We start from the raw sequence: 25,191 nt of genomic DNA, 5'->3' as shown, positions 1-25,191 counted from the left end.
GGAGACAAATGTAAACTAATATAAAAATAATAGCACTCCCTTGACCCTGTATCTTTGAGGTTTTCAGGGCCTCAGAGCTCTCTAATGGATTGCTTCATGGTCTAATCTGCCTTGTGTTTCTCTGAATTTAGTGATGCTGGGAGAGCAGGGCACAGGACTCTAGGAACTGAAACAAAGAACAGAAAAACAAGGAATGCTTGGCAACAGTAAATTTTTAAAATATTTTTTGTTCTCTTCTCAGAATATATCACATAATACTCTTGAAAAACAATTCATACAGAAAGGTTTTTCAGAGAAATTAGTATGTGTGTGTATGTACAAAATATCTATGCATCTGTAAATTATTTATATTTACTACTGATAGACTTTGCTTATCACATTAGAATAATAAGGAGAATATTAGTTTAAAAAAAAGCAGATTTAAGTGCTTTCCTCCTCACTCTCCCTCCCTCTTTCTTTGAAGATTTCTAAAATACATCTGCAAGATAAAATTCGGGGATGGTAAAAAAAAAAATCATGCTTTCATGGTTGATACTTAACAATTTGGAAATGAGATATTTATTTGTTGTAAATTCAATTCATTGTGTTTATCAAGCAACTACTAAGTGCCTAGAAAAAATCAGTAGACAACTCAGTTCTTATTCCTAAGGAGTGTAGGGTCATCATGTCAGAGGTAGTTGGAGGAACTGGACCCGCGGTAACTAGAGACAGCAGGAGAAGGTGGGCAGAGAAGCGTTATGATAACATGAATGCGTGTGTGCAAATGCTAAAGAATTTTCAAGGTGGTCAGGAGAAAATGAACCAGTGATGCCTGGAAGACCAGAAATGTCAGAGGTAGAGTTGGAGATGGAACGTATGGGGCTTTTGAGAGATTTTCTTCTCCTTACAATTAGGCCTTGTAAGCAACTGTAAATAAAGCCGTTGTTTGTGTCCACACAGAGCTTGGCACACACGGAGGCCAAAGATTGGAGCAAGTGATATATGCCACATTTCCTTCCTCCCCTGAGTGGAGGATGGAAAGCCCTTCTCACTTTGCTCCAGGAGACAACAGACCTAACTGATTTTCAGTGAACGCATTGTCCAGCTGCCAGAAACAATGGCCGGATCTTAGCCTCGGCCATCTTCGGAGATGCGGCCCTGGAAGTGCAACAGCTCCAGGTTTTGCTTATTCTCTCCGGATGCCCGGAGTGCGGCTTTTGCACGTCGTGGTCTGTGCCTGATTTCGGCGGGTTGCACAGTATTAGTTCTGATGCTCTGTTTTAATTTGAGGCCCCTGGGATCCTTCCTGTCTTCCCATTTAAATGTCACCACTCAGGGAGGTCTGTCTGGATTGCCTCTATTATTCTTTGGCCCAGCATCCTGTTTATTTCGTCTGAGGCACTTTTCACAAACTAATTATTTTGCTTGTTAGTTTTGATGAAGAGAGCATTCCCTGTATAATAAGACAGCGTTATGTGCCAGTAGTTTTGGAGAAAGAAAGGTTAAAGCCTCAGGATGTTTTTAGCTCTCCTTTCGAATAGCTCTGAAAGTTTACTTATGACCATACGCTGTCTCTCCTTCCCTTGCTGAGCATCACAGAGTTTCCTCTTTTCCACCTGAGCGTCACTACTCCATGGCCTTCGAGGCAGCCAGGCACTGGGAGCGGTGGGTCCAGTCTCTGGGCAGTGAACGTACTTGTCCCATCTGTGCGACGTACTTCTTATCAATGACAAAAACGTATTTCAAGTTCCAAGTCTGTGGTCTCTTTACTGCCTCATATAGCTGGTCTTTTTGTGTCTGTCTCCCCTACTGGATTATTCACACCAAGAGGAGAGGGCCCAGGTCTGTCTCGTTGTTTGTTATATTCCTAGACTGTAGCATAGTGTGGGTCTGACCCATGCGTGCTGGGTTCTCGGTCAAGGGAGATCATTGCTTCTTCCCTTCCCTCTAGCCACATTTTACCTCCAAAGCGCTTCCATCTCCCAACAGCTGTGTAGCCCACCTGCGCCACCCAAATTTTCAGGGTGAAGAGGAACGTAGAAAAACTGCTTCTAGTTCTTCCTCTAATTGGTTTCAAGCTCTCTTCTGGGGAGTTTGGGGAAGGGGTGAGAAATACAGAGAGTCCCAAGACATTCCCCCTGAGCCCCCAACCCCCCATTCCAACTTTCCTGTGCAGGCTGGTGGCAGCTTGTTTCTCCTTGGACCCTCCTTTCCTCTCGCCCTCTCTCAGGCCGGCTCCCTATGTGGGCTGTTCTTCTTGTTCTTGGATGCTTGGATCGCTCTTTATCTACTCGCCATCTGTGTAAGGGGATCCTGCCAAGATGATCAGATGTGAACTCAGCACCAGAAACATTTTAATTAATTTATGGTGATAAAATGCGAAAAGAAAACCATTGAGGAAAGCCTGGGCCAAAGAAAATTAAACATAAGAGGAAACAAAGAAACCAGAGCCATGTGGCCTTGGAAGGAAGGGCCCGGTTGGCAAAGGAGCCAGCAAACACTTTCTTTCTCTTGCCCTCTTCGCTTTTTTAATAACACCCAGGTGGAAAAGCCACAGAGGGCCCAGGGACTCGAGGGGGTGCGGGAGAAAACTGAGTAGCCTGCTATTGGCCTAGACTTCTTGATCAGGGCAATTGACCACGGGTATGTAGAACACACAGTGCAAGGCTGCAGGATTGCAGGCCCCCATGGTAGCAGGGATGGCCAATTTTTTCAGGTAAGCAGAAGACGGAGGTTTCTTAAGCTGCAGCTCTGAAACACTTCAGTGGATGTAAATAGTGGTTCTCAGGGGATGGGGATGGAGTGATAAGATAGATGTTTAAGGTACAAACTTGCAACAAGTAGTAAAGAAGCCACAGAGGTCAGTTGCACAGTATAATGAATATAGACAATATTGTGCTATAATTATGTAATGTAATAAGTATCGCTAAAATGGCAATCATGCTACAATACATAAATGTATCTAAGTAAAAAAAAAAACCCTTCAGTGGATGTTTAAAGAAGTCTGTATTTAAAGTAAGTATGGCTTCACTGCAGCCTAGCAAACAGTATTTGGGTAGGGTAATGCCTATATTGGGAAAATCCTAAAGAAAACCAGTATTAGCTAGCTTTACCCCTCCTAAGACAAAAACAGACCAGCGGTACCTATGTGTAGGCTGCCGGGTCATTTGAGTGATTTGTCAGGTTGATTTGATTTAGTATTTCTTCCTTTTTCCTCTTTTTTATGTGAAGTACCTACTGAGTGCTGAGTAAAGACAAATTTCCCAATCACTCCTTCTAACTGAACTTTAGATGAAGATAAGAGAAAAAGGGAGAACACTTGTGAACCAGCACATAGGAATTCTATCCAAATAAGAAATTACTTTGTTTCTAATTTATGCAGATATTATATCTTTATAGATTTGATGGTCTCAATCCAACTGATGTAATTCAAGGAAAAAAACAGACTCAAAAGCAAGTGGGAGAAAAATGTAGCAGTGAAGGGGAAAGATGGGGACTCATTAATTGCAGACAGGGAAAGAAGTTAGACTTCTCAGGGATTTAGGGGGATAGAGAGAACGTATGGCCTGATTGTCCTAATTAGGAGGGAACTGTATAAAATTGAATAAATAAATTCATGTTGAACTTAGTAAGGGATTATTTATACAGCTGATTTAACAGAATAATAGAATTTTAGAGTTGTGACGTCATACTATGGGTCCAAATCAGAACTACCTAGAGAGGTTTTTTTTTTTCCCTTTAAAAGAAAACCAGCATTTATGGGGTGGGGCCTTGGCATGGGCATTTTGAGAGAGTCTGATGTGTAAGAGAGAGAGTTTGTTAAGAGAGTCTGATGTGGATTCCCATGAATTTATTCTTCCATTCATTCCACATGTATTGAGTACCTGTTATTGGCCAGACACTATGGTTGGTGCTTGGAACACTACAGTCAGGAGAAAAGGACATGGTCCCCGCTCTCGTGGAGGTGTGGTCTGTGGGGAATGCATGACTCTTTCATTTTCAGTTAAAGACACTGTTATTCTGAAAGCTTAAGTGACCTTCCCTGGATAACCAAATTAGGTGGTAGTAAACTGGAATGGAACTATACCCACATCTCCCAATTCTTATTTCCATGTTCTTTCCACTAACTACCCTTATTGATTTCCTGATGATCTTTTATTTAGGCTAATATTAAAATGTTTGAGGTTCCAGTTTTACTCAAAAAGCAGCTAGGTTTGGATCTTGTTTGCTATCCTTGCCCTACCATGTGTTAGCTTTATGACACTGGGCACGTGTGTAACCTATAACAACCTCCAATAGAACAGAACTTAGAATAGAACCATGCCTACCACACTGGTGGAGGGAATGGATGGGACTACTGAGGAGACAGCATAAGCGGGAACACCTGTCCAGAAGCTGGGACTTTGGGAGAACTCATTTACTGCAAGTTCTGGCCAGTTCTTTGCAGGAAGTCCCAAACCTTACTGGGTATTGCTGGGGGTGGGGTGCGTGGGGAGTTAGCTTGAGTACTGGCAGAGTGACCAAGTCTACCTCACTCTTTGGGACATGCCAAGTCAGTGTTGGGCACGTTGGCATCAAGTGAATCCTGCCATCCAAGCAGCGGTGGTGCACTTAGGATGCCAGTGGTTGGTCTCTGGGGCTCATGACAAGGCACTGGCAGCCTTTCCAGAGCAAGCCAGAAATTCACTGGCACAAGAAGAGTCTGAACTGAGAAGGAGCAGGCAGCCCTGGAGACAGAGCCAGGAGTGCAGTGGCGGTGATTACAGAAGCTCCCACTGAATGCTTCTTGGTTTCCTATGCAGACCTGTCAGCCTGCCCCAGGGCATGTTGTGGTTACTTCCCAGGCTGCCTGCTACTGACCAGCTCAACAACCTTGGCCACGGCCTGAATCTTGAGTGACTTTCCATGTCAGGATAGAAGTCACCACCCAAACTTGCTCCAGGTATCAGCACCAAATCTTGGGACCAACTTAGAAAGGAAGAGATGAGAAGAAACTGGTTGGATCAAGGTGGAGCCATCCGTACCGCCAGCAGCAAGAATCTGATTTAAAATGTAGCTCTCCGCAAGAGGGAAGAGATATGGGAACATATGTCTATGTATAACTGATTCACTTTGTTATAAAGCAGAAACTAACACACCACTGTAGAGCAATTATACTCCAATAAAGGTGTTAAAAAAAATAAAAATGTAGCTCTCAAAGCTTTTTCAGATCTTTATTATTTAAGAGAACATATCACCTCTCCTAGGTATATGGACAAGAGAAATCATATACATGTTGACCAGAAGACACATAAAAGAATGTCTATGGCTACATTATATGTAATGCTGGGCACGACTCAAATGCTCATCAACAGTAAGAAGAATAAAGTCATGGTGGTATAATATAATCACACAACGGAATGTATAGCCATGAGGATGAACAAACCATAAATACATGAAACAACAAGATTGACTCTCACAAACAGAATATTAGCACAGGAAGCCAGATGTAAAAAAGTACCCACACTGATTCTACTTATATGATGTTTAAAACAGGCAAAACTATTTATGATGTTAGAAGTCAGGACAGTGGCTACTTTTGATGAAGGGCAGTGACTGGTGGGACATGCGAAGTAAGTTTCTGGGGTGCTGGTGATGTGCTGTTTCTTGATCTGGGTGTTGGTTGCATAGGATTATTGAGTTTGTGAAAGTTCATTGAGTTGCATACTTAGGATTTGTGCCCTTTGTATCTGTACATTGAGCTTCAGTGAAAAGTTTACAAAAAAAGAGGAGCATGTTAATATTTCTGCACCATTTTGGTCATAGATTGCTGCCTGGACTGGAAGTCTGCATTGTGGTTTTTCCACCAGTAAAATAATAAAGTAAAACTCGGCAGTTTCTTCTGTCTGGGAGAGAGTAGGCACTCAATACAGTTGTTGAATAAATGAAGAATGGGGCATAGTTTTCCTGTGGGACAGGTAAGCTATTAGGTAAGAGTGCCAGGGAATTCAAAAAGCCCCCCTAGGGAAATTTCTATTATCACAGATTTTTCTTATCTAAACCATGGTGTCAGACCTTGAGGAGGGGAGCCTCACACCTGTGCATGCCATCCGGCTTAAATGCGCATGTGCAAGCTTCGGGTCCTCCTTGTTGCTGTGGAGAGCAGCCCAGATTCGGGATGATGTGGAATCTCCCCGTAAGGAGCATTTCCTCTGTTCCACGGCCCCTGGAGGCCTTCATTAGGCCCAGAGATGTTTGACCTAGGGACATGGCTTGTGGCAAGGCAGGAAATACCTCATCTTTTTTTTTTTTTTTTTTTTTGCAGTACGCGGGCCTCTCACTGTTGTGGCCTCTCCCATTGCGGAGCACAGGCTCCGGACGCGCAGGCTCAGTGGCCATGGCTCACGGGCCCAGCCGCTCTGCGGCATGTGGGATCTTCCCGGACTGGGGCACGAACCCGTGTTCCCTGCATCGGGAGGCGGACTCTCAACCACTGCGCCACCAGGGAAGCCCAATACCTCATCTTGTTGGGGTACAAGAAAGGGAAATTAGAAGGCACCGTTAACCAGTACAGGCTGACTGAGTCCAGGTCTGCCAAACATCTTCCAGGAAGTGTGATGGGGCAGGGACACAGACCTGCAAAGAGGGGCAGCAATTCAAGTCGCCCTAACTCCAGCCCAGGTGGAATCTCTTTCAGTCCCACGCACCTTCTAGTCAAGCTTGTTAGGAGGGCAAAAGTGTCAAGGGTTGGAGAGCTGGTTTAAGCCACATAAAAGGCCTGTTGAAGTCATTTTCCATTAGAAGATTGCAAGTGGTGAACATGAAATGTGCATTCACACAGAGACTCTGTCCTATCCGTAAAGGCTGGATTTTGCTCCCTCTTTTGAAGGCTCAAAAAACATCATATTATGCAGCTCAAATCCAACAAACAGCACAATATCAAGAAACCTTTGAAACCAGGTGACTCCTTTGTCTCTAAAGGTAGATGTGCTTCCCTTGGCCCTGGTGAGACGGACCAAGAAGTCTTGGTTTTCAGAGCACAGCCCCAGAACTGGGTTCTTAACGGCTGTGTTGAGTGCGGGGAGCTACATGCTGATGAACTGTGAGCTGGGCTCTCTTGGAGATTTGCTTTTTTCTGATGATGAAGTCGCTTAGTCAGCTTGTGTAACAGGAGTATGTCTGTGTTTTGCTCAAATGTCGGATAATGATGACATTTGCACAGAGACGAAGTCAAAGGGGGCATCCTGCCTTCCAAGGGCAGAGTCTGGTTCACAGGGTCTCGTGAAGCCCGTCCGGAGGCCCAGACACCCCAGCTCTGATGCTCGGATCTCACTCTCAGCCCTGGGTGTTATCCTCGGAGGACAGCCGTCTTTAGGGTAGGTGCGGTGGTGACCTCTTCCTTTGCATTGCTGGGGACTGAGGGCAGAGGGGTGGATGCAGGGCTGGGTGCGGGAGGAGAATGGAGAAGAGTTGGGGGGCGTAGTCTTTGGAACCACTAGAACAGGCTGAGAGGCTCTAGGCGTTGAAAGACAAAGCAACAAACCTATCATTAGCACTAAGCCCTGGGTGTGCCACTGACAGTTCTTCCCCCTCTGCTTCTAATACTACCTCCGAGAGATCCATTTTTGGAGTGACAAAAAGGTTTCCCTTTTATTCATTTGAGAGAGAGAATGAGGAAAATTGATTGTAAAGATCCCTGCAAATCTGGCTACGTCAACTTGGGAAGGTCTGTGGTCATGTCCCCCGCAGGCCTCAGTTTTCTTCTCTGCTGTAAAGCAAGAGTATTGGCCTCTCCCATCTTTCAGGTCCCTTTCAGCCTGAAAGTTCTGCATTCCAAAGTTTCTTCCAAACAGCTTCCCTGGGAGGTGCTATCACCAGAGGCTTCAGTTAAAATCCAAAAGTGTCTCCTATGAAGGATAACGTTGTAAGCCTCATTTACACAAATACCTCAGCTCAAATGTGTTTGCCAAATATACTCGATACTTTGAGGATCCAGGACACAGGCTTGGTTCATTTATGTTGGAGGAGAAGAGAGGAACATTCTGCAGAAAGGGAAGCTGACCAACAAGCTCAGGGTTGGGTGATGTTCCGTGGCAGGCACTCTGCCCACCATCGTACGTGAAAGGTTATTTGAGGCAAATGGCGAGATTTCTTTATAACCCTTATAACTGGCATCAGGAATCTGAAATCCTTCATGACCCATAGCTGGAAAGAGAAGGCACCCAGCCTTTGAGATGGACCCCAATGATGCCCTTCCTTGTATTCACACCCATGTGTTGTCTCCTCCCCTTGGGTGTGGGCTGGACCTGGAATCTTATACCTAATTTATTGTAAGCGTACTGGATGGGGAGGGTCTATTACATATTTGTCATGAATATACACATATACTGAATACTTCTAATTTTACCAGTGAGAACCAATTTCTAACAGTCGTTATCCTTGTAAACAAGCCACTATATTCATTTTAAAAAGCAACGAGGGCCTGCTTCTGACATTGAGCGTATTAATTTGCAAGCCTTGCGTTTGACTGAGATATGGATTTGAAGCATTTGTAGTAGCTCCCTCTGGATTATGGGTTTCCTGAAGAGAACTCTAGCTGACCGCTGCAGGTCTGTGCATACTTGAGTTAAATGTTTTCTGAGCTTGGGCAGCTCAACCCCAGACTTACGGCTTAAACCGAGGTACACACTCAATGTCCCTTTGCACAGGCTGAAGGATCTTAAAGCAAATTAGAGACAAGTGATAAATAAGGGTAGGTTTGCAGAAGGGTTTTAATTTCTTGTTCATATTGATGGCCTAACCTTTAGTCTCCTGTTTTTCTTTCCATTTACTTCTTGCTTTCTCATTCTTCATTTAGTACCCTGGGGTCTTTCTGACACGTGATGGGAATAAAAGATGTTCTTTAGCCAAAGGTTACAGTTTCGTACTACTCCAAGCAGGGTTCAGCAGAAGAGGTGCAGAATAGAGGGAGGGTTTGAGGTGGAAGAATTGCTCTGGCTGTCTTTGGATTGCCAAGGAGTCCAAAGGCTCCTTGAGTCCCTGGCTGTCAGAGGTTGCACAGGTGTAAGTCATGGCTCAGATTGGGTGGGTGTCCCAAGGCTCCATCTGCACTGGACATCTGGTCACTGGACCCCTGCTTTTGTGAAGATACATTCAGACTGGGCTGCCTGAGCACATCAAGAAGGGCCAGACACTGTGGGGCTGGGCTGCCCAGGCTCAATGTTGTAAAGAAGTATAGCTCAGAACAAAGGACAGTGTTGGGACCTACATTCTAAACACTGTCCTTTTAGGCGCTCTGCCCAGCACCTTTGGTGACGAATCAGCCCATTTTACACTGAAGATCTATAGGCTTCAGGGTCCTTGGAGGGCAGCTGGGCGACCTAAGGCAGCAAGCTTCATTACTAGATAGAATTTTGGGATTCCAGGCCCCAGGGAACACGTACTCTTATCAAAATACTCCTAAACTGGTAAACAATGGGAATCGAACATCTTAGATAAAGATTTTTATTTGCCAAAAAAAAAAAAAATTGATCATAAAGCTGCTTCCTGTTGTCAGAAAGGTTTCTCTTTCTTGTTTTGAAAGAAGCAACTGGTGATAGGCAGTAGGCTTCTACCTGCCTCCTCTCAGGAATCCATCCACCTTAGAGGATCACATGGGCTTCAGCCACCGGTTAGCGTTCTACCTTTGCTGGTGGTGACTGATTCCCTTTCCTCCTGCAGACGAGAGTTTTCAAAGTAACCCTGAGTTGGCTGAGGAATTGCCTTCCAGCCCGTGTACACATCGGTTTGGTGGCGATGGCTGGCATAAGTGCAGTGCAGCGCCTCACGCGCTTCCTGAGAGTGCCGGCACCCGTTAGACATGATTTGTGTGATAAGCGGAAATGGCATCGCCCTGTGGGAGCCCCCAGCCTCTGCGTCCCTCAGCCGGTTGGGACTGCTTGGACTGGGCCGGTGGAAAGACCTGCCCCTTCCTGGCTCGTCTCCTCGGGGCTGAGTTTGCGCTGACCAAGCTCCGATTGTGTTTTGCTTTCTAGCCTGCCTGGGTGGGTGAGAAAGGAGCAGGTTTCTTTTGGGTGGGGAGGAACATTCCTTTCTTCCTGTGGGGAAGGTGGTATTTATGTTTCTCAGAAAAGAGGTTCCTGGAGAATAACATATTGCTATATGCTTTGGATGTTTGGGATAAAAAGAGAACAATTTAAGCCATCTCTTTCTCTTCTGAAGTGCTGTCAGAAGGGTCAAGAGGGAGTACAACCTAGGAGAGCCCTTCTTCAGATTTAGTGTGTGAGGAAAGCAGTGGTGCTGAACTCTGCTTAAAATCACCTTGGAGCTTTTTTTTTTTAAAAAAAAAAAACCACCAGTGCTGAATTCCACCCCAGGCTGATTAAGTCTGACTCTCTGGGCTGTGAGGTTTGAGTCTTGGTATTTTTTAAAAGCTCCCCAGGTGATTTTTATGTGTGGCCAATGTTGAGAGCCACAGCAGTAGAGTATTGTATAGCTTATATTTAGAGTGTGAGGGAGTTGGAATCTTGATTACGTGAGATTAATGGAAAAAAGAGAAAATACCTTCTTTGAATCAGGCATTGTGCTGGGCACTTGCCTTATATTATCCCATAGTCTCCACAACAACACTGCAAGGTAGGTGATGTGTCACTCTCTCCGTCTTACAGGAAAGGAACTGAAGCTTAGAAGGATGAGCCGATTTGTGTAAGTTCACCCAACTAGGAAGTAGTGGAGCTAGAATTTGTGTAAGATACGTCTGATTCCAGAGCCACTAAGCCATGTGCCCCTGCAGAGGACCTACCTAGGGGCTGATGGAGGGGAGGACCCAGGCTTCAGGGGGATGGTGCGTTTATGGCTATGGTAATGGGACAGTCAATAACGACAGGTAATTTCAAGATGGTTTCAAGGTTCATTGCTGTGCAGTTTTCATTGGCCCTTCACACATTCCTGCTGCTGTCCCTTTCATTTAGTCCTGCTTCTTCTGGCTTTCCAGAAGATAAGCTGGGCAGGAACACAGTACGTATCAAAACCGGAATTCATTGTCTTTCTGTCCAAACCTGTTTCTTCCCCTGTGAGCTGTGTCCTGCAGAGGTTCACCTTCATCCTACCAGGCACTCCAGCCTGAAAACTGGGACTTGTCCTTAACCCTTTACACATCATTATATTCCCCCTTCCCACACATGTTGATGATGGATGAAATCATTTGATGATTTCATTACAGGAAAAAGAATGCTGTTCATTTAGAAACAGGAGCTGTTTCTAAAAAAGAATGCCGTTCATTTAGAAACAAGTTTACAGTGTAAACTTTTCTGAGTGTACCTTTTCATACAGTTTTGAGGTTTGTAAGCATGCTAGTTCTACCTATTCAAAAAATGAAATAAAGTCAGCAATGATGGAAGGTAAAAAAGCATCCTGAAACTGGATGAAAACTGAAGCAAATGAACCCAGCTGTATTTCAAATGAATAACATTACCAAAATAAATGGGGGAAAAAGTAACCGATTGAAGTAATTTATGAACACAGTATATTGGACTAAATACATCCAGTCTTGGCAGGCTGGGGAGATGGAGAGAACAGCAAACAAGTCCTGAACTCTTCCTAGTAGGTTTGTTTTGGGGAGAAGCCCTTCTGAAACTCTTTTAGGTATATTATAGGATTGAGTAATGAGTAAATTAGTTCATATTAGTAGGAACAATAATTAGTTGTCACTGTGGAATAAGAGAGGTACAAATGTGGAATGGGGAAGTCAAGAAAAGAACTCTGTGGGGATGGATTTGAACTTGAGGCATTGGTGTGGACTCAGAATTATGTGTGTGTGTGTTCTCTGTGGATACATACATGTATATATCCTAGCTTCGTCCACTGAAAAGGCCAAGAAGTAATGACACCCTAGTAAAAATAAGCACACTTAGTACCCAAATCTTGGTCCCTAATGCCATTCCCCAATAAAAGAAACCAGGGATCCTTGAAGAAATGGCTGATTCCAAGGCTGAGGCAGGGTAGGTATGGATGAACCTGGTATATTTTATGTCAGAAAGTATGAAGATGCTAAAAAAATCCCCAAAACCCAAAACCCAATGGGGTATATCACTAGGACAGAGAAGTCAGTTTGAAGGGATGTCCAGTGGTCAAAGCAGAGATAATCTGAGCACTAATGTTAAAGACAGTAAGTGAATTATAAAGCATTGAAGAAAAAGGAATCCATGAGTACACACTGATAATAAAGAGATAAATACTAAAAAACAAAAAGACCAAAAACTATGGAGGAGAAGGGAGGGATCTTGCCTATAATGGAATGTCAACTACCTACTGGTAATCATGGAAGGAGTGCTAAAGTTGAAAAATCATCATTTTTGCCTAATCTAAAAATGTATCCCCTCAAATTGCTTATTAATAGCAAAGTAAAAAAAATAGCCACTATACATAGAATGGAGAAGTTGAAAAAACTTCGACTGGAGATCAAAATTCATATCACAAATTAGGGATGGAAGGACATCCTATGTGGTCCTAGAGTGGATCCTGTACTGGAGGGGGGAAATGCTATAAATGACAGTTTTGGAATAACTGACAAAATTGGAATTAGGGCAGAAGAGTGAAGTATGGAATAAAGGTTAAATTTATTGAAATTGATAGCTATACTGTAGTTATAGGAGAGAATATGTATTTCTATTCTTAGGAAATATATCCTGAGGTGTTCAGGGGTAAATGTCCATGAGGTATGTAACGTATTCCCAGATGGCTCAGAAAAATAAGTGTACACACATACATACACATACACGTGTGTACATACTTTTGAAAAGAGCAAAGAGTAAGAAAGCAAACGATAAAGCAAACAGGGCAAAATATTAACAATAGGCAGGTCTGGGTAAAGTATGGGTGTACTTTATACTATGCTTGCAGCTTTAAGTTTGAAATTATTTCAGAAACAATTATTTAAAAATCTAAGTAACGTGAACTCTCTCAAATGTGCTATACTGTACACCAAATTTTAACACTCAGGACGCCACCAGTTTACAAACGGGTATTCTCAGCAAATGTAACGCAGTTATTTTTAGTACAATGAGTATGCACTAAGAATATGAAATTTATTTGTTTTATAAGCTGAGATCGCACCTAACATTTCATAGCAAAATGGTTCCCCCTACTAGAAACAGGTTGAAGACCACTGACGGATGGGCTAAAGAGCTGAATTCCTTAGAAGGCATCCAAAGTCCTCATGACTCATCTCTGATTTACTCCCCGCAGCCCCCAGCCTCGCCCATGTCTCTCAGCTTCTTGTACCTTCCCTCCAACCACTCTCACAGTCCCTTCACCCCCTTCCGTTGCATTCCTGTGGGTCACTGTGCATGGTGTTTCCTCTGCACACCCTTCCCCTCTACACTTCCAAGTGGTGAACATGTTCTCCACCATAAAGGCATCTCCTATGAAGCCTCCCCTGAGGCCCCAACTCCAGCCCAGGCAGAGGGGATCACCCCTGCTTGGGGCCATCTCTGTATTTGTGTGTGCCTGTATTGTAGCAGTTACCGCACTGTTCTGTAATTATTTACTTCCTTCTCTGTCTTCTTTGAAATACCCCTTGAAAGCGGGGACCAGGTCTAGCTGGGTTTTCTGTAGGTGTGTATAGAGAGGGGATTGCAGTATGGTGGAAATCAGTGGCATGCTGGAGCTGGCTTGCACCTGCTCAGCCAGGCTCAGGACAGCATCTCTTCCCTGCTCCCCATTTGGTGACCTCAGGGTGGTAGCTTGAAGCTGGCCAGGGTGGGAGTATTTACACCACGGAAATGTGCACCCCTTCATAGAACCAGTGGGGACGGGTCCTTTTCATTCTGGTGCCGAAGTGGTCAAGATGTGAATCTGGAGGTTGCCAGAGTTGTGCTTTCTGGAAAACCCAGTCTGAGAAGATGATGCTGAAGCACAGAGAGAAGCACAGGAGCAAGACGTAAAAACAAAGCACTTGAGAATTTCATCCCTCTACAGGCTAGGTCTACACTTGCCCCATAATTCAGTCAGGTGAGCCAATAAATTCCCACCTTCCTCCACTTTTTCTGTGTTTGAGTTGAGCTAGATCAAGTTGCATTTCTATCATTTGGACCCAACAGAGATCCACCGAATCCTCAATTGTTTTGAGGCGTTTGAGAACAGAAATAGTTGCATGTATTTTTTATTTTTCATGGTACCTAACGCTGTCCTAAGCGCATAGAAGATGCTCAGTAAATCCATCAGATCCACTTTATGGAACATCCACAGTGGCCTCAGCACGTGGTCTGGCTAACTGAGTGCTTGTATTTGTTATGCCGTGGAACACATCACCTGGTGTGTTTCAATACTTAACTTTCATTTGTATAATATTGCAACAACCAGCCCTTTTATTTTAACATCTTTATTGGAGTATAATTGCTTTACAGTGGTGTGTTACTTTCTGCTTTATAACAAAGTGAATCAGTTATACATATACATATGTTCCCATATCTCCTCCCTCTTGCGTCTCCCTCCCTCCCACCCTCCCTATCCCACCCATCGAGGTTGTCACAAAGCACCGAGCTGATCTCCCTGTGCTATGCAGCTGCTTCCCACTAGCTATCTACTTTATGTTTGGTAGTGTATATATGTCCATGCCACTCTCTCACTCTGTCACAGCCTACCCTTCCCCCTCCCCATATCCTGAAGTCCATTCTCTAGTAGGTCTGTGTCTTTATTCCCATCTTACCCCTAGGTTCTTCATGACCTTTTTTTTTTTTTCTTAGATTCCATATATATGTGTTAGCATAAACCAGCCCTTTTTATCCTACTGATATCCATAGAGAACATAGATTTTGAACCCCAAATCAAGACACATGCATAGACAGGAAGCAGTTTGAAAGACATAGTTTAGAAGTTGAAATTTGTGACATTCCTGGGATATTTTGCTTGTTTATGGGGACAGTTAACTCAGAGATAGCCACATGTATTATATGTTTATTTAAAAATTTGTTCTAAGAATATTTTTAAAGAATTTCACAACACCATTGGGTTAGATGCTCCCAAACGGGAGAGGAAACCAGAGGCACCCAAAACATAGGTGATACCTCTGAATCAGACGCCCCCAAAATTGTTATCTCTTAACACCCACGCCCTAAAAAACAGCATAGTTTAGTTCCAAAGTTCTATTTTAGATTTGGTTTCTCAATGACTTTAAACCTAAAAATAGAAGTGTACCAAGCAGACACCTCATTTTTCAATATAGAATTAAGTTCTGCCTGATAACGGATGGATACTTTCCACATTAACGTAGAATGTGAGCATGCATTGCGAGATAGTGTAATGCACTCCAGGAACCGACGGTGATATATTTAGATGCTGATTAGAAGTAAAACTGATACATCATTCCTTATAATGTACATGAATAGTACCAGTGCATAACAGTGCCTCTTGGGACTGAGGTCATTTATTTTTCCTCCTGGATATATTGTTTAAATCATGTTCTCTCCCTCATGTTATATATTAAATTGTTTAATGTAAGCCATAAGAGAGCAAATGTCACTAAAGGTCTCCTCCCCTTAAAATCTGAAGAATCAAATCTTCTAAAGCAGGTGACCTGTCAGTTTTCATTCCTGAATGTCATTGGTACGAACAAGTTTTCTTATCAGTTCATTTCACATTTCCAAATCGAATGACTATTAATCTACAACATCTGAGCTGAGAGACTGGGGGCTTCCTGACTTTTATGCAGGCTGCTTTCTGGGTCCCAAATGTGTGTCCACATGAATGAAAGCTTCTCTGAAGTTACTAGGAAAATCAGTTCATTATTAGAAAGTTTCCTAAGAGGTGAAGACCATTTAAAGTCAAGTTGATAATAAATACTATGATTATTTTTGGAAAATATCTTTGTGTGCATGTGTGTGTGTGAATAGTGGTGTAAGAGCGAAGCAACAATATATCTTGGAAAATAGGATGGGCCAAAATTAGGCTGTTCTGTTCTGTTATCATAAGTACCTCTTTAGTCTCGAACTACGATGATAATAATCACCATCGTTGAGGTTTACAACGTGTCTGGCATTGTGCAAAAATTTCACATATATCATCTCATTTAATCTGCACCAAAATAAATCCACTGTGAGGTGGTTATGATTATTCCACATCCAATCCATCAGCAAATTTTTTTTTGTCTCTGCCTTCAGAATATCTTCGGCATCTGTTTCCTAACGCCTCTCCTGCCACTGCCTGGTGTAAACCGTTCGCCTCTCTTGCCTGGATTACTGTAAAAGCCTCCTAATCAGTCTCCCTGCTTCCCTCTGGTCTCTGTGGTATTCGTTAGTGCTGTTCATCCAATTTTCCATCTTGCAGGCACATGGTAGGATTGTACTTTCCCACTGCCCTTGAAGTTAGATGTGTTCAAACAATTTGCTTTGGCCAATGGAATATGAGTGGAAGTGATGCGTATCACTCCCAGGCTGACATTGCAGAGCCTGTGCATGAGTCACTGTGCTCCCTTTTCCCTCTGTCGTGGTGATCTGCAGCGATCCAGATAGAGGCTGCTCCATCCTTGGGTCCCAGAATGATAAGAGGTGGAGCAGAACCCCAGCTAACTTACAATGGACCTGAAGTATGAGTGAGAAGTAAACTTTGCTTCTATAAAGCACAAAATTTTTGTGGTTGTTGATTACCTTCTCGTTTTATAGGTTTCCCAGGGACTTGATTCTTGTGGAAAAGATTATGTCAGATTGCAGCAAGAAAAGATGATCTCACCTATCTTGATGGATGCACTTCCCTTATATTCTTGTCTACAAACAGCAGCTGGAGCCATCCTTTCAAACATCCATCATGCTACTCAGAACTTCTAAAGGCTCCTCATCAAAACAGAATGAGACCCAAAGTGCTCACTTTCAGGTCCTTTATGATCTGGCTACTTCTTTGACCTAATTTCCTACTACTCTCCCCTCACTCCTTTTCCTTAAGCCACACTTGTCACCTTGCTGTCACCTGACCATTCCTCAAATGTTCCTGCTTCAGGGCCTTTGCCCCTGCACTTTCCTTCTGCCTGGATGGCTTTTACACAGATATTATGAGGCTCCTTCCTCACTTTATTATGGCCTCTGTTCAAACGGTCCCTCCTCAGAGAGGTTTTCTTTGACCTTCTTATCTGAAATAGCTACCCCAAACTCTAACTCCTTACGCTGCTTTATTTTTCATCGTATCACTGACTGACATTGTAGTTTCAACTTCTTTGTCTCTTGTCTGTGTTCTTCCTGAGGGTAGGGATTTTCGCCTGTTTTGTCCACTGCTTGAGATTACTGTACGTCACTGGCCCACTCCAGGCACTCAGTAGATATGTACTGAATAACTGTGAGCCCTATTTTACACATTCTGAGAAGTGAAGTAACTTGGCCAAGGTCACACAAGTAGCTAGTGAGGGAGTTGTGATCAAGCCTTGGCCTCTGACTCCCACGTGCTCATAACCTGGAATCTTGTCCTCACAGCATCCTGTAAATTCTGTTAGCATGCGTGAGCACTGACCTTTGGGTCATACCAGCCGTTTACTTCTCTGGTTTTCATTCGTGAGCCTTGAGGTTAGGATGAATGGTTTTGAAAAGTTGCACACTTCGTTGTGGTTCATTTTTCACGTGGGTTGTAATCAGTTTTCTAATTTCATCCCTACAGTATTCTCTCGTGCTAATGGAGAAGACTTGTCTGATAATAGGTAACAAATCATGGGTGATCCCAGAGTCACTACTTGCAAAATGAAAGGTTTCTGTACTTTTCCTTGAAAACGCAAGTGTCTGCTGTTTTGGAAACCTACCTTGAATACCAAAGCGATGAAGCATTTTTTTTTTTTTTCTGGTGCGTGGCCCTCTCACTGTTGTGGCCTCTCCCGTTGCGGAGCACAGGCTCCGGACGCGCAGGCTCAGCGGCCATGGCTCACGGGCCCAGCCGCTCTGTGGCATGTGGGATCCTCCTGGACCGGGGCACGAACCCGTGTCCCCTACATCGGCAGGCAGACTCTCAGCCACTGCGCCACCAGGGAAGCCCGCGATACAGCATTTTGAAGAGCCTTATGTCTCAGACTGAGGCCAGGAGGAGCCCGTGGGCTGGGCTGGGCTGGGCTGATGTGTTTGGTTCCTGGAGTGTAGGGCTGCCACCCACACCCTGCTCAGCCTCAAAGCCCACCTGGAGCCAGGCTTGCCCTGCTCACAAAGTAGACCCAGGGAGATACCACTGAAGCCAGTGCCCGCTGGATAGATTTGTCAATAAATGTTAGATTTGCTCAGATGATCAGCCAATAGCTGCGGTTGAGGTTTTTATGGAATCACAGACTTTTGAAAGAGGAAGTGTCCTATGAAGTTCATCAGACCAGTATTCCCAGAGTGTGGTCCATGGACAGTCTACATTAGATTCACCAGTGGTGAGCTGAAAATGGAATATTCCTGGGTGCCACTTCCACACTACTGAATCAGGGTGGAGCTCAGATCTGCATACTGAACCAGCTCCCCAGGTGTTCCTTGTGAACACTCAACTTGGGGTCTAGTGCAACCTTCTTATTTTATAGGTTTAGAGAACTTGAGGCCTAGGGATTGGATTCTTGTGGCAATGTTTATGGTAAATTGCAACAAAAGAAGGTGAAAGTAATTTTCAAGGTAAAATAAAAATTTGTCATCATTCATCTTTTTTTGATGAGAATCTCCTTAATAAAAAAATATAGACAGAGGGCTTCCCTGGTGGCACAGTGGTTGAGAGTCCGCCTGCCGATGCAGGGGACACGGGTTCATGCCCCAGTCCGGGAAGATTGCACATGCCGCGGAGCGGCTAGGCTCGTGAGCCGTGGCCGCTGAGCCTGCGCGTCCGGAGCCTGTGCTCCGCAACGGGAGAGGCCACAACAGTGAGTGGCCTGCGTACCGCAAAAAAAAAAAAAAAAGTCTATATCTATATATCTATAGATATAGATATATAGACAGAAAAACATGGGTCCACATAGGAGGCATGAGGCAAATGGAGGTTTTCTCTAATATTCCTTGAAATTGGTTTTCAGATTCTCTGCACACCCCATTCTAGAGCTGTTGACTCTTGTCTGAAACAACAGCCTCCCATGAATCTGGTTCTTGTGTTTACCAGCAGAACTGAGGCTTCTAGGAGTTAGTCAGCAGCTGGAGAAAGTGAGAGGAACAGTGAGAGATTAGAGAAGAAAAAGAAAAATGAGTCAACCCCAGCAGATTATACATCAAAATAAATATTGTGAAGAGCTTTCTCAGAGGCCCTCATGCCATTAGGCAAAGGGAATAAATGTAGAGCGCGTTAGAGAACCTCCTGTATCTATGGGGACTACCTAATTATTTTTTTCACTGGTGTGAAATAAGGCTTAGGCCCTATCAATCAGCCCAGGAATGACTAATGATTGGAGAACAGAAGATTCTCTGTAGTTTATCCTTTGTATCAATACATGAAAAAAAAAAAAACCCCTAGAATTTTGTGGTCAACTGTGGCTTTAAATGAACAGATAAGAGCCCAAGTAAATGGAAGCACTCCTCCATTCCTAAGGGAAGTTGGTGAACTGCCCACATAATTTGCTGATAAAGGCCCATCTGTTAAAACAAAGTAGAGTTGCATTGGCAATACATTTCAGCCGGAGACCATAAGTGGTTATTTTTTCTTGACAGTCTTGTTGGCTTTTTTTTTTAAGCCCCAGAAAACTATTTGAGAATGAAATATAGATGATGATATTGGCCTTAAGTTACTGTTACGTTTTCTGCTGGGAGAGAGAAAAACCCGTCGGCCCAAGTCCTCTGGTAAACACCGTTGCGTGATAAATTGTTATGAGAATAAAGTCATAAGGAAAACTCAGCTTCGCAAACGACACACGTAGAAAAACAGCAGATGTCTGATGAAGTAAAGAACCGACTTATTGCCAAGACCTTGAAAAACAAAATTAATTTCCTTTCGTCTTTGATAATGGTGAGGTAATGTAGTTAATAGGAAGAGCCTGCCACGCTCAAGTAGTTATAAGAGGAGAAATGTTCGCCAGGCACCAGGTCAGAATCGTCAGTTTTAGTTGCTATTACTCTCACCACGTTGGCTGCTAGATGAGGCCAGTGAAAGAAGGAGGGAAATTGTTTCGTGTTGTTTGCAATGTAAATAGGCTTGGGCTTTATTAGTATTTTAAGGAGATATTTCCTAACGAGGGGAAAAAAGCAGTTAAATCAGAGTTTTGCCTCTCGCAGTGATTTCAGATATTTGAAGCCTTTGAAAATCATTGTTGGCGAAAAATATACTCACTCCACAAGAATAAAAGTCTTATTTTACAGAATAATTAAATTTCTGTATGGAGAAGACTGCTTGGTGTTTAGGTCAGTGAGGCACATGGCTGGTGTCGTTTTCCATTCAGGTGAAATTTTAAAGCACACACTAGGGAAAATAATTTATCTACTACTTAAGCCGTGAACAATTTCTAGGTGGGTGCAACTGTCTCCTTTCAGCGTCATCTAAAAATAATCAACGCAAAAGCTTATTTTAAGGAACATCCAACTCTTGCTGGCATCTTGAGTTTCAGAATGTGGTTGTTACTCAGTTTTCTGGTTCCAATAAACTAGGTTTGAAGTAAGCAGTGTGGCAGGCAGCCTCACTCTGGTCTCAGCATCAGAACCGGCCCCATTCTACTGCACACCTGCGTTTGTTTTGTCTTCTCTGAACTGCATGCCTTTTGAACAACCTCTTGGTGAGGTTACTCAGAGTCTCAGAAAGGGATATAGCCCTCTTATGACAGCTGGTGGCCAGAAAGTCAGAGTATCAGCCACTAGAAGTACCAGTTTGATGGGGTTGATGAAGTGCCCCTCCCCCCTGCCTTTGGTGCGTTACCCGGAATGTGTGTGCATTTGGGATTGACAGTGTACACTTGTGTACCTTGGGGGTCCCTCTTTCAGTGGATCCACCAGCAGAAATTGCAGACAGGTCAATACCCCTGACCTGGAGACTGTTACCTCAATGTGAAGGCCAGAGTTTTGAACTTTCTTTTGGTATTTTGAGGCCAGTCTCTCTTCTCTGGGTGGGATTCTTCTCCCTTGAGAAAAGAACTTTGAAGAACTAATGGATGGGTCTTTTCCAAAGCCATGATAGTTTATGTTGAAATCTGGGAGAGATGCAAGCTTTATCTGTTTTGTCTGTCCTTTTCCTTTTATTTTCTCTTTTCTGCTTCTAGACCATTTATATTGGAAACACATTTAAAAGGTCCATTGTTTATTATTTTTCCTTTTTTCCACTTAATTCATCTGGTATAAATTTGGGTTATCTAGGAGGGTAAACCTGACATTATACCTGTTGGCCTAAACTCCTTTGCTATCATGGGAAGCTGCCTGGTCCATGATGTAATAGCAAATAAAAACTATGTTCGTGATAGGAACCACTTACAGAGCATGGTATTGTAAGAGTGTTAAGTGCTTTTTGTACAGTCTTGTCAAATTGTGACTATCTTGTCACAGCAAAAAGACAAACTAGGTACTGAGAATAGCCCCATTTTACAGATGAGGTAACTGAGGCTTGGAGAAGTTAATTAATTTGCCCAAGATCACAAAAAACTGCTCTGTGCCAAAACTGGGATCCCAAGGCCTTTACTTTTCACCGCTATGCCACACTACTTCCCAGTGCTCTCCGACATTGTGTTTTCTTTGCCTTTTTTTTTTTTCTTTATCCATTATCCCCTGTTACCCAGGAGTGAGGAGATGTCTGGTGACTTGGACACTTGCTCTAGTAAACTGGCCTGAGAGAGAAGGTCCACATGCACACAGGCTCTCCCTGTTGTGAAAAGGCTCCTATTAAATTCAGTCATTTGGTTAATACACCATGGAGGCTGCCGAAAGTTTCCTGTTAGAAAGACGGGTCAGGCTGTGGAAAATCCTTCCCCACCATAATGTAACAAGTTTGAAAGCTGTTGCTTTTTTGGTTGAACTGGGAGATTTGGATATGTCTTCAAAACCTTCCATCTGTTGCTATTTCAGCTGGGGGATTTTTAGCTCAGTAGTTAAGCCCCAGAAGAGATGGAAAGAGAGCCTGCGAAGCAGAGTTGTAAATCTTAAACACTTGCATTTTCATACAAATTCAAGCAGAAAGGAGTAAGAACTTGGAAGCTCATCTTACAGAAGAAAAAATTAAGGGAGGAACCGGTAAACTTCATGTAGAAATTGGGGTGGGGGGGTTAGAAGGCAAGTGGAAGGGACAAGAGCTTAATAGGTAGGTATTCTTATGATGATTTCTGGGAAAGAAGAAAGAAAAAAAAAAGGAAAAACTCAGAATAATCTACATGATGGACAGATTAAGAAAGAAAAGCCAGGTATGCAGATAAAAGAATCATAACGGTCTGAGGGTTGGAAGAGAGTAAATTCTTTCCTTTTCTGTTTTTCTCTGAAATATTATCCTAGTGTTTTTATAGCTTTGTTTGAATGGTGTTGATGCTGAGATAGCTATTATTATAGAAAAATTAGGAATTGTGAACTTCTGTATACATTTTACTCTTAGGAACATTAAATTTTCAACCCTTCACATTACTTTTGGTAGAAATTTACCACAAAGAAGGTGGAACTCAGCTTATATCTTCCATAAACGTGAGCTGTTTGTTACTTGGAGCAAAGAGCAACAGTTTCTGCAGGTGCTAAACCTCAAATAATTCTGCTTTCTTTCCTTGGAGTTGATGAGAACAGTATTTGAAAACCCAGGAAAACTCATGAACAACCTGAAGTAGTTGTACTGTTACAAATAAGCACTGGTCTAGAATAGGTAGGAAGGGGTTGGAAGCTGTAACTACAGATCACATGACACAAATGCTTGCACACCTTTCAAGGACATCACACGCTTGTGCACCACGAGCTGATTCTCTTTACCACATTGATGTTTTGGCTTCTCAAAACAAAGAAGTGGTTAAAAGCATGGACCTTTAAGATAGATGAGACAGACAAGATTCAGATACCAGCTCTGATACTTACACGTTCCATGTGTTTTTGCAAATCACTTGAGACTCAATCTCCTAGTATATGAAGTAGGGATAACACCCCCTACAGCATAGGTTGGCCGAGCAGACTAATGTGAGAATGTCTTATGCACATTCCTGGCAGGGAAGGTACTCACTAACTGGTAACTATTATCATTATCTAAAGGCTAAATATCTCTAAGCATTTTAATATGTGGGCAACTTTGTGTTTGGAAACTAGAGAAGCTCCCTGAAGTCAGGCAGGTCCCACAGCAACCAGAGGCTAAGCAGAGTGTCAGGGGTTTGAAGTCATTAATGCTCTTCAAACTCCTTAAATAACAAGTCAGATATTCCATAGTCTCTCTGGAGAAGCTGTGCCTTTCCTCTGAGGAACACTGGACAATTCATTCATTCATTCATTCATTCATCTATTGTTTATTTAGCTCCTACTGTGTGCCAGCCATTGCTTAGGTGCTGGGTGTTTGAGAGTGCAAAAATTAGGTGAAGTTCACCCTTCATGGAACTTATATTCTAGAGAGAGGGGAGGGCTAACAGTGAATAAACAAACACAGAATATTGCTTGATGATTATAAGTACTCTCAAGTCCCAGGGGAGTGTGATGGAGAGTACCTGGGTGGAGGTGGAGGACTGACTCAGGTGGGGAGGTCCGGGAAGTGTCTCTGAGCAAGTGATTATTGAAGTAAGAAATGAAAGATGAGAGGGAGACAGGGACAAGTCTTCCAGGTACCATGAACAGCAAATGCAAGCACCTGTGAGCAGGCAGGAGCTTGGCATGCTAAGGCAGAAGGCCGTCATGCCAGGAATGTGGTAAGGGAAAGGGACAGTGGCGCAGGCTGAGATCCTGGGGAGAAGACAGAGACAAGGAGCAAAGGATGAGGGAGGGGAAGAGGGGCCACTGAAGGAAAGAGTCCCATGAGCAGATTCCAGTGAAGTCCCCCAAAGCGGAGCCTTCCGTTGCAGCAGACTCCTTGCTCCTCAGGCACGTGAGAAAAAGACCAAGAGACTAATACCAAGGGGACTTGCCAGGAAAAGGAACACTAGAATTTTGGTGGTAATTTTCCTTTGGAAAACAAACAAAAAAAGATCCTTATTTTATTAGTCTTTCTGGTGGGCCCAGGTGAAATGCAGCCACTGGAAAGCTTCTGAAACACCTATTTCAATTTCTCCTCAAGAAGGTTCTAAAATTTTTTTATATATATATATCTGTATTATATAAAATTATATATATTATTTTATATATATAATCATAAATTATATATATATGTATTTTTTATATATAATGTATATGTAATTTAATATATAAATATATATAATATGTTATATATACATAATATCTACCTACCTGTTATATACATAGTCATATTTCTATTAAAGGCTCAAAAGCAACCATTTTCAGTATGTAGCAATTTTGACATTTTTGAAAATAGGAACATGTTATATGAAGTACACCACTTCCTAGAAATAGATGTGTAGGCAGTATTTAAGCCTTAATTTCTCCAGACTTTCCTTGCCCATACAGGACTCACATGCTTGATGGTTTCCTGCCAGGTGACATGACCACAGAGCACACAGCTCTTTAACTCTGTTGGGGAAGGCATGGTGCTAAAGAGGCCAAGGTCACGGGGTCAAACACCAGTGGCTGGTTATCCTTGTTTTGTTACAAGGCCAAGAATTCATTTAGCCTGTTTAGGCACATGTGCCTCTGGCTGTGAGGAGCCCAGGTGTCACGTGTGTCAGTGGACAAGGCACATCTATTGTGGCCACAGGCGCGTGGGAGAGCAGGAGATTGATTCATAGCGGCCTCCACAGAGACACTTTGAGCTGAGGCTTCTCCTTTGTCAGCAAAATCCTGTGACATTTGAGAAATCTGATGGAAAGTCATCTTCTGGGAAATGTGACTTTTCATGGAGTCCTGCTCATTGGGCAAGTTAGTTCTCGCTGTGTTTGCTACACGACTCTGGCCTATCCACTGTTCCCTTGACTCTACTCAACAACTTGGTTTAATTAACATTTTAACGTAAATCTCAGCACGTTGCAAGACCTTCTGCAAATTATATATTATTGAGGGCAGGGAATTAATTTGATTTTCTTTTCTTTTTTTCATAGGAAGCAGAAAAATAAGTTATTCCAAAAGAGGGCAGAAATAAGATTCATCCTGAGAATATACTTTTGTGTATCTGTTGGGTCACATCTTCCTTCGGAACATGTTCCCTTATTGACTGTCCCACTGGAGCCTTAATTTGTCTTGTAGCAGTTTTTAAACACCTCACTGATTCCCATGTTGTGAG

The sequence above is a fragment of the Monodon monoceros genome, unplaced genomic scaffold (genome assembly GCF_005190385.1).
Source record: "Monodon monoceros isolate NGI ecotype Baffin Bay Population unplaced genomic scaffold, NGI_Narwhal_1 Super_Scaffold_21, whole genome shotgun sequence".
In the NCBI taxonomy this organism is placed as follows: domain Eukaryota; kingdom Metazoa; phylum Chordata; class Mammalia; order Artiodactyla; family Monodontidae; genus Monodon; species Monodon monoceros.
This window is presented reverse-complemented; position numbering follows the sequence as displayed.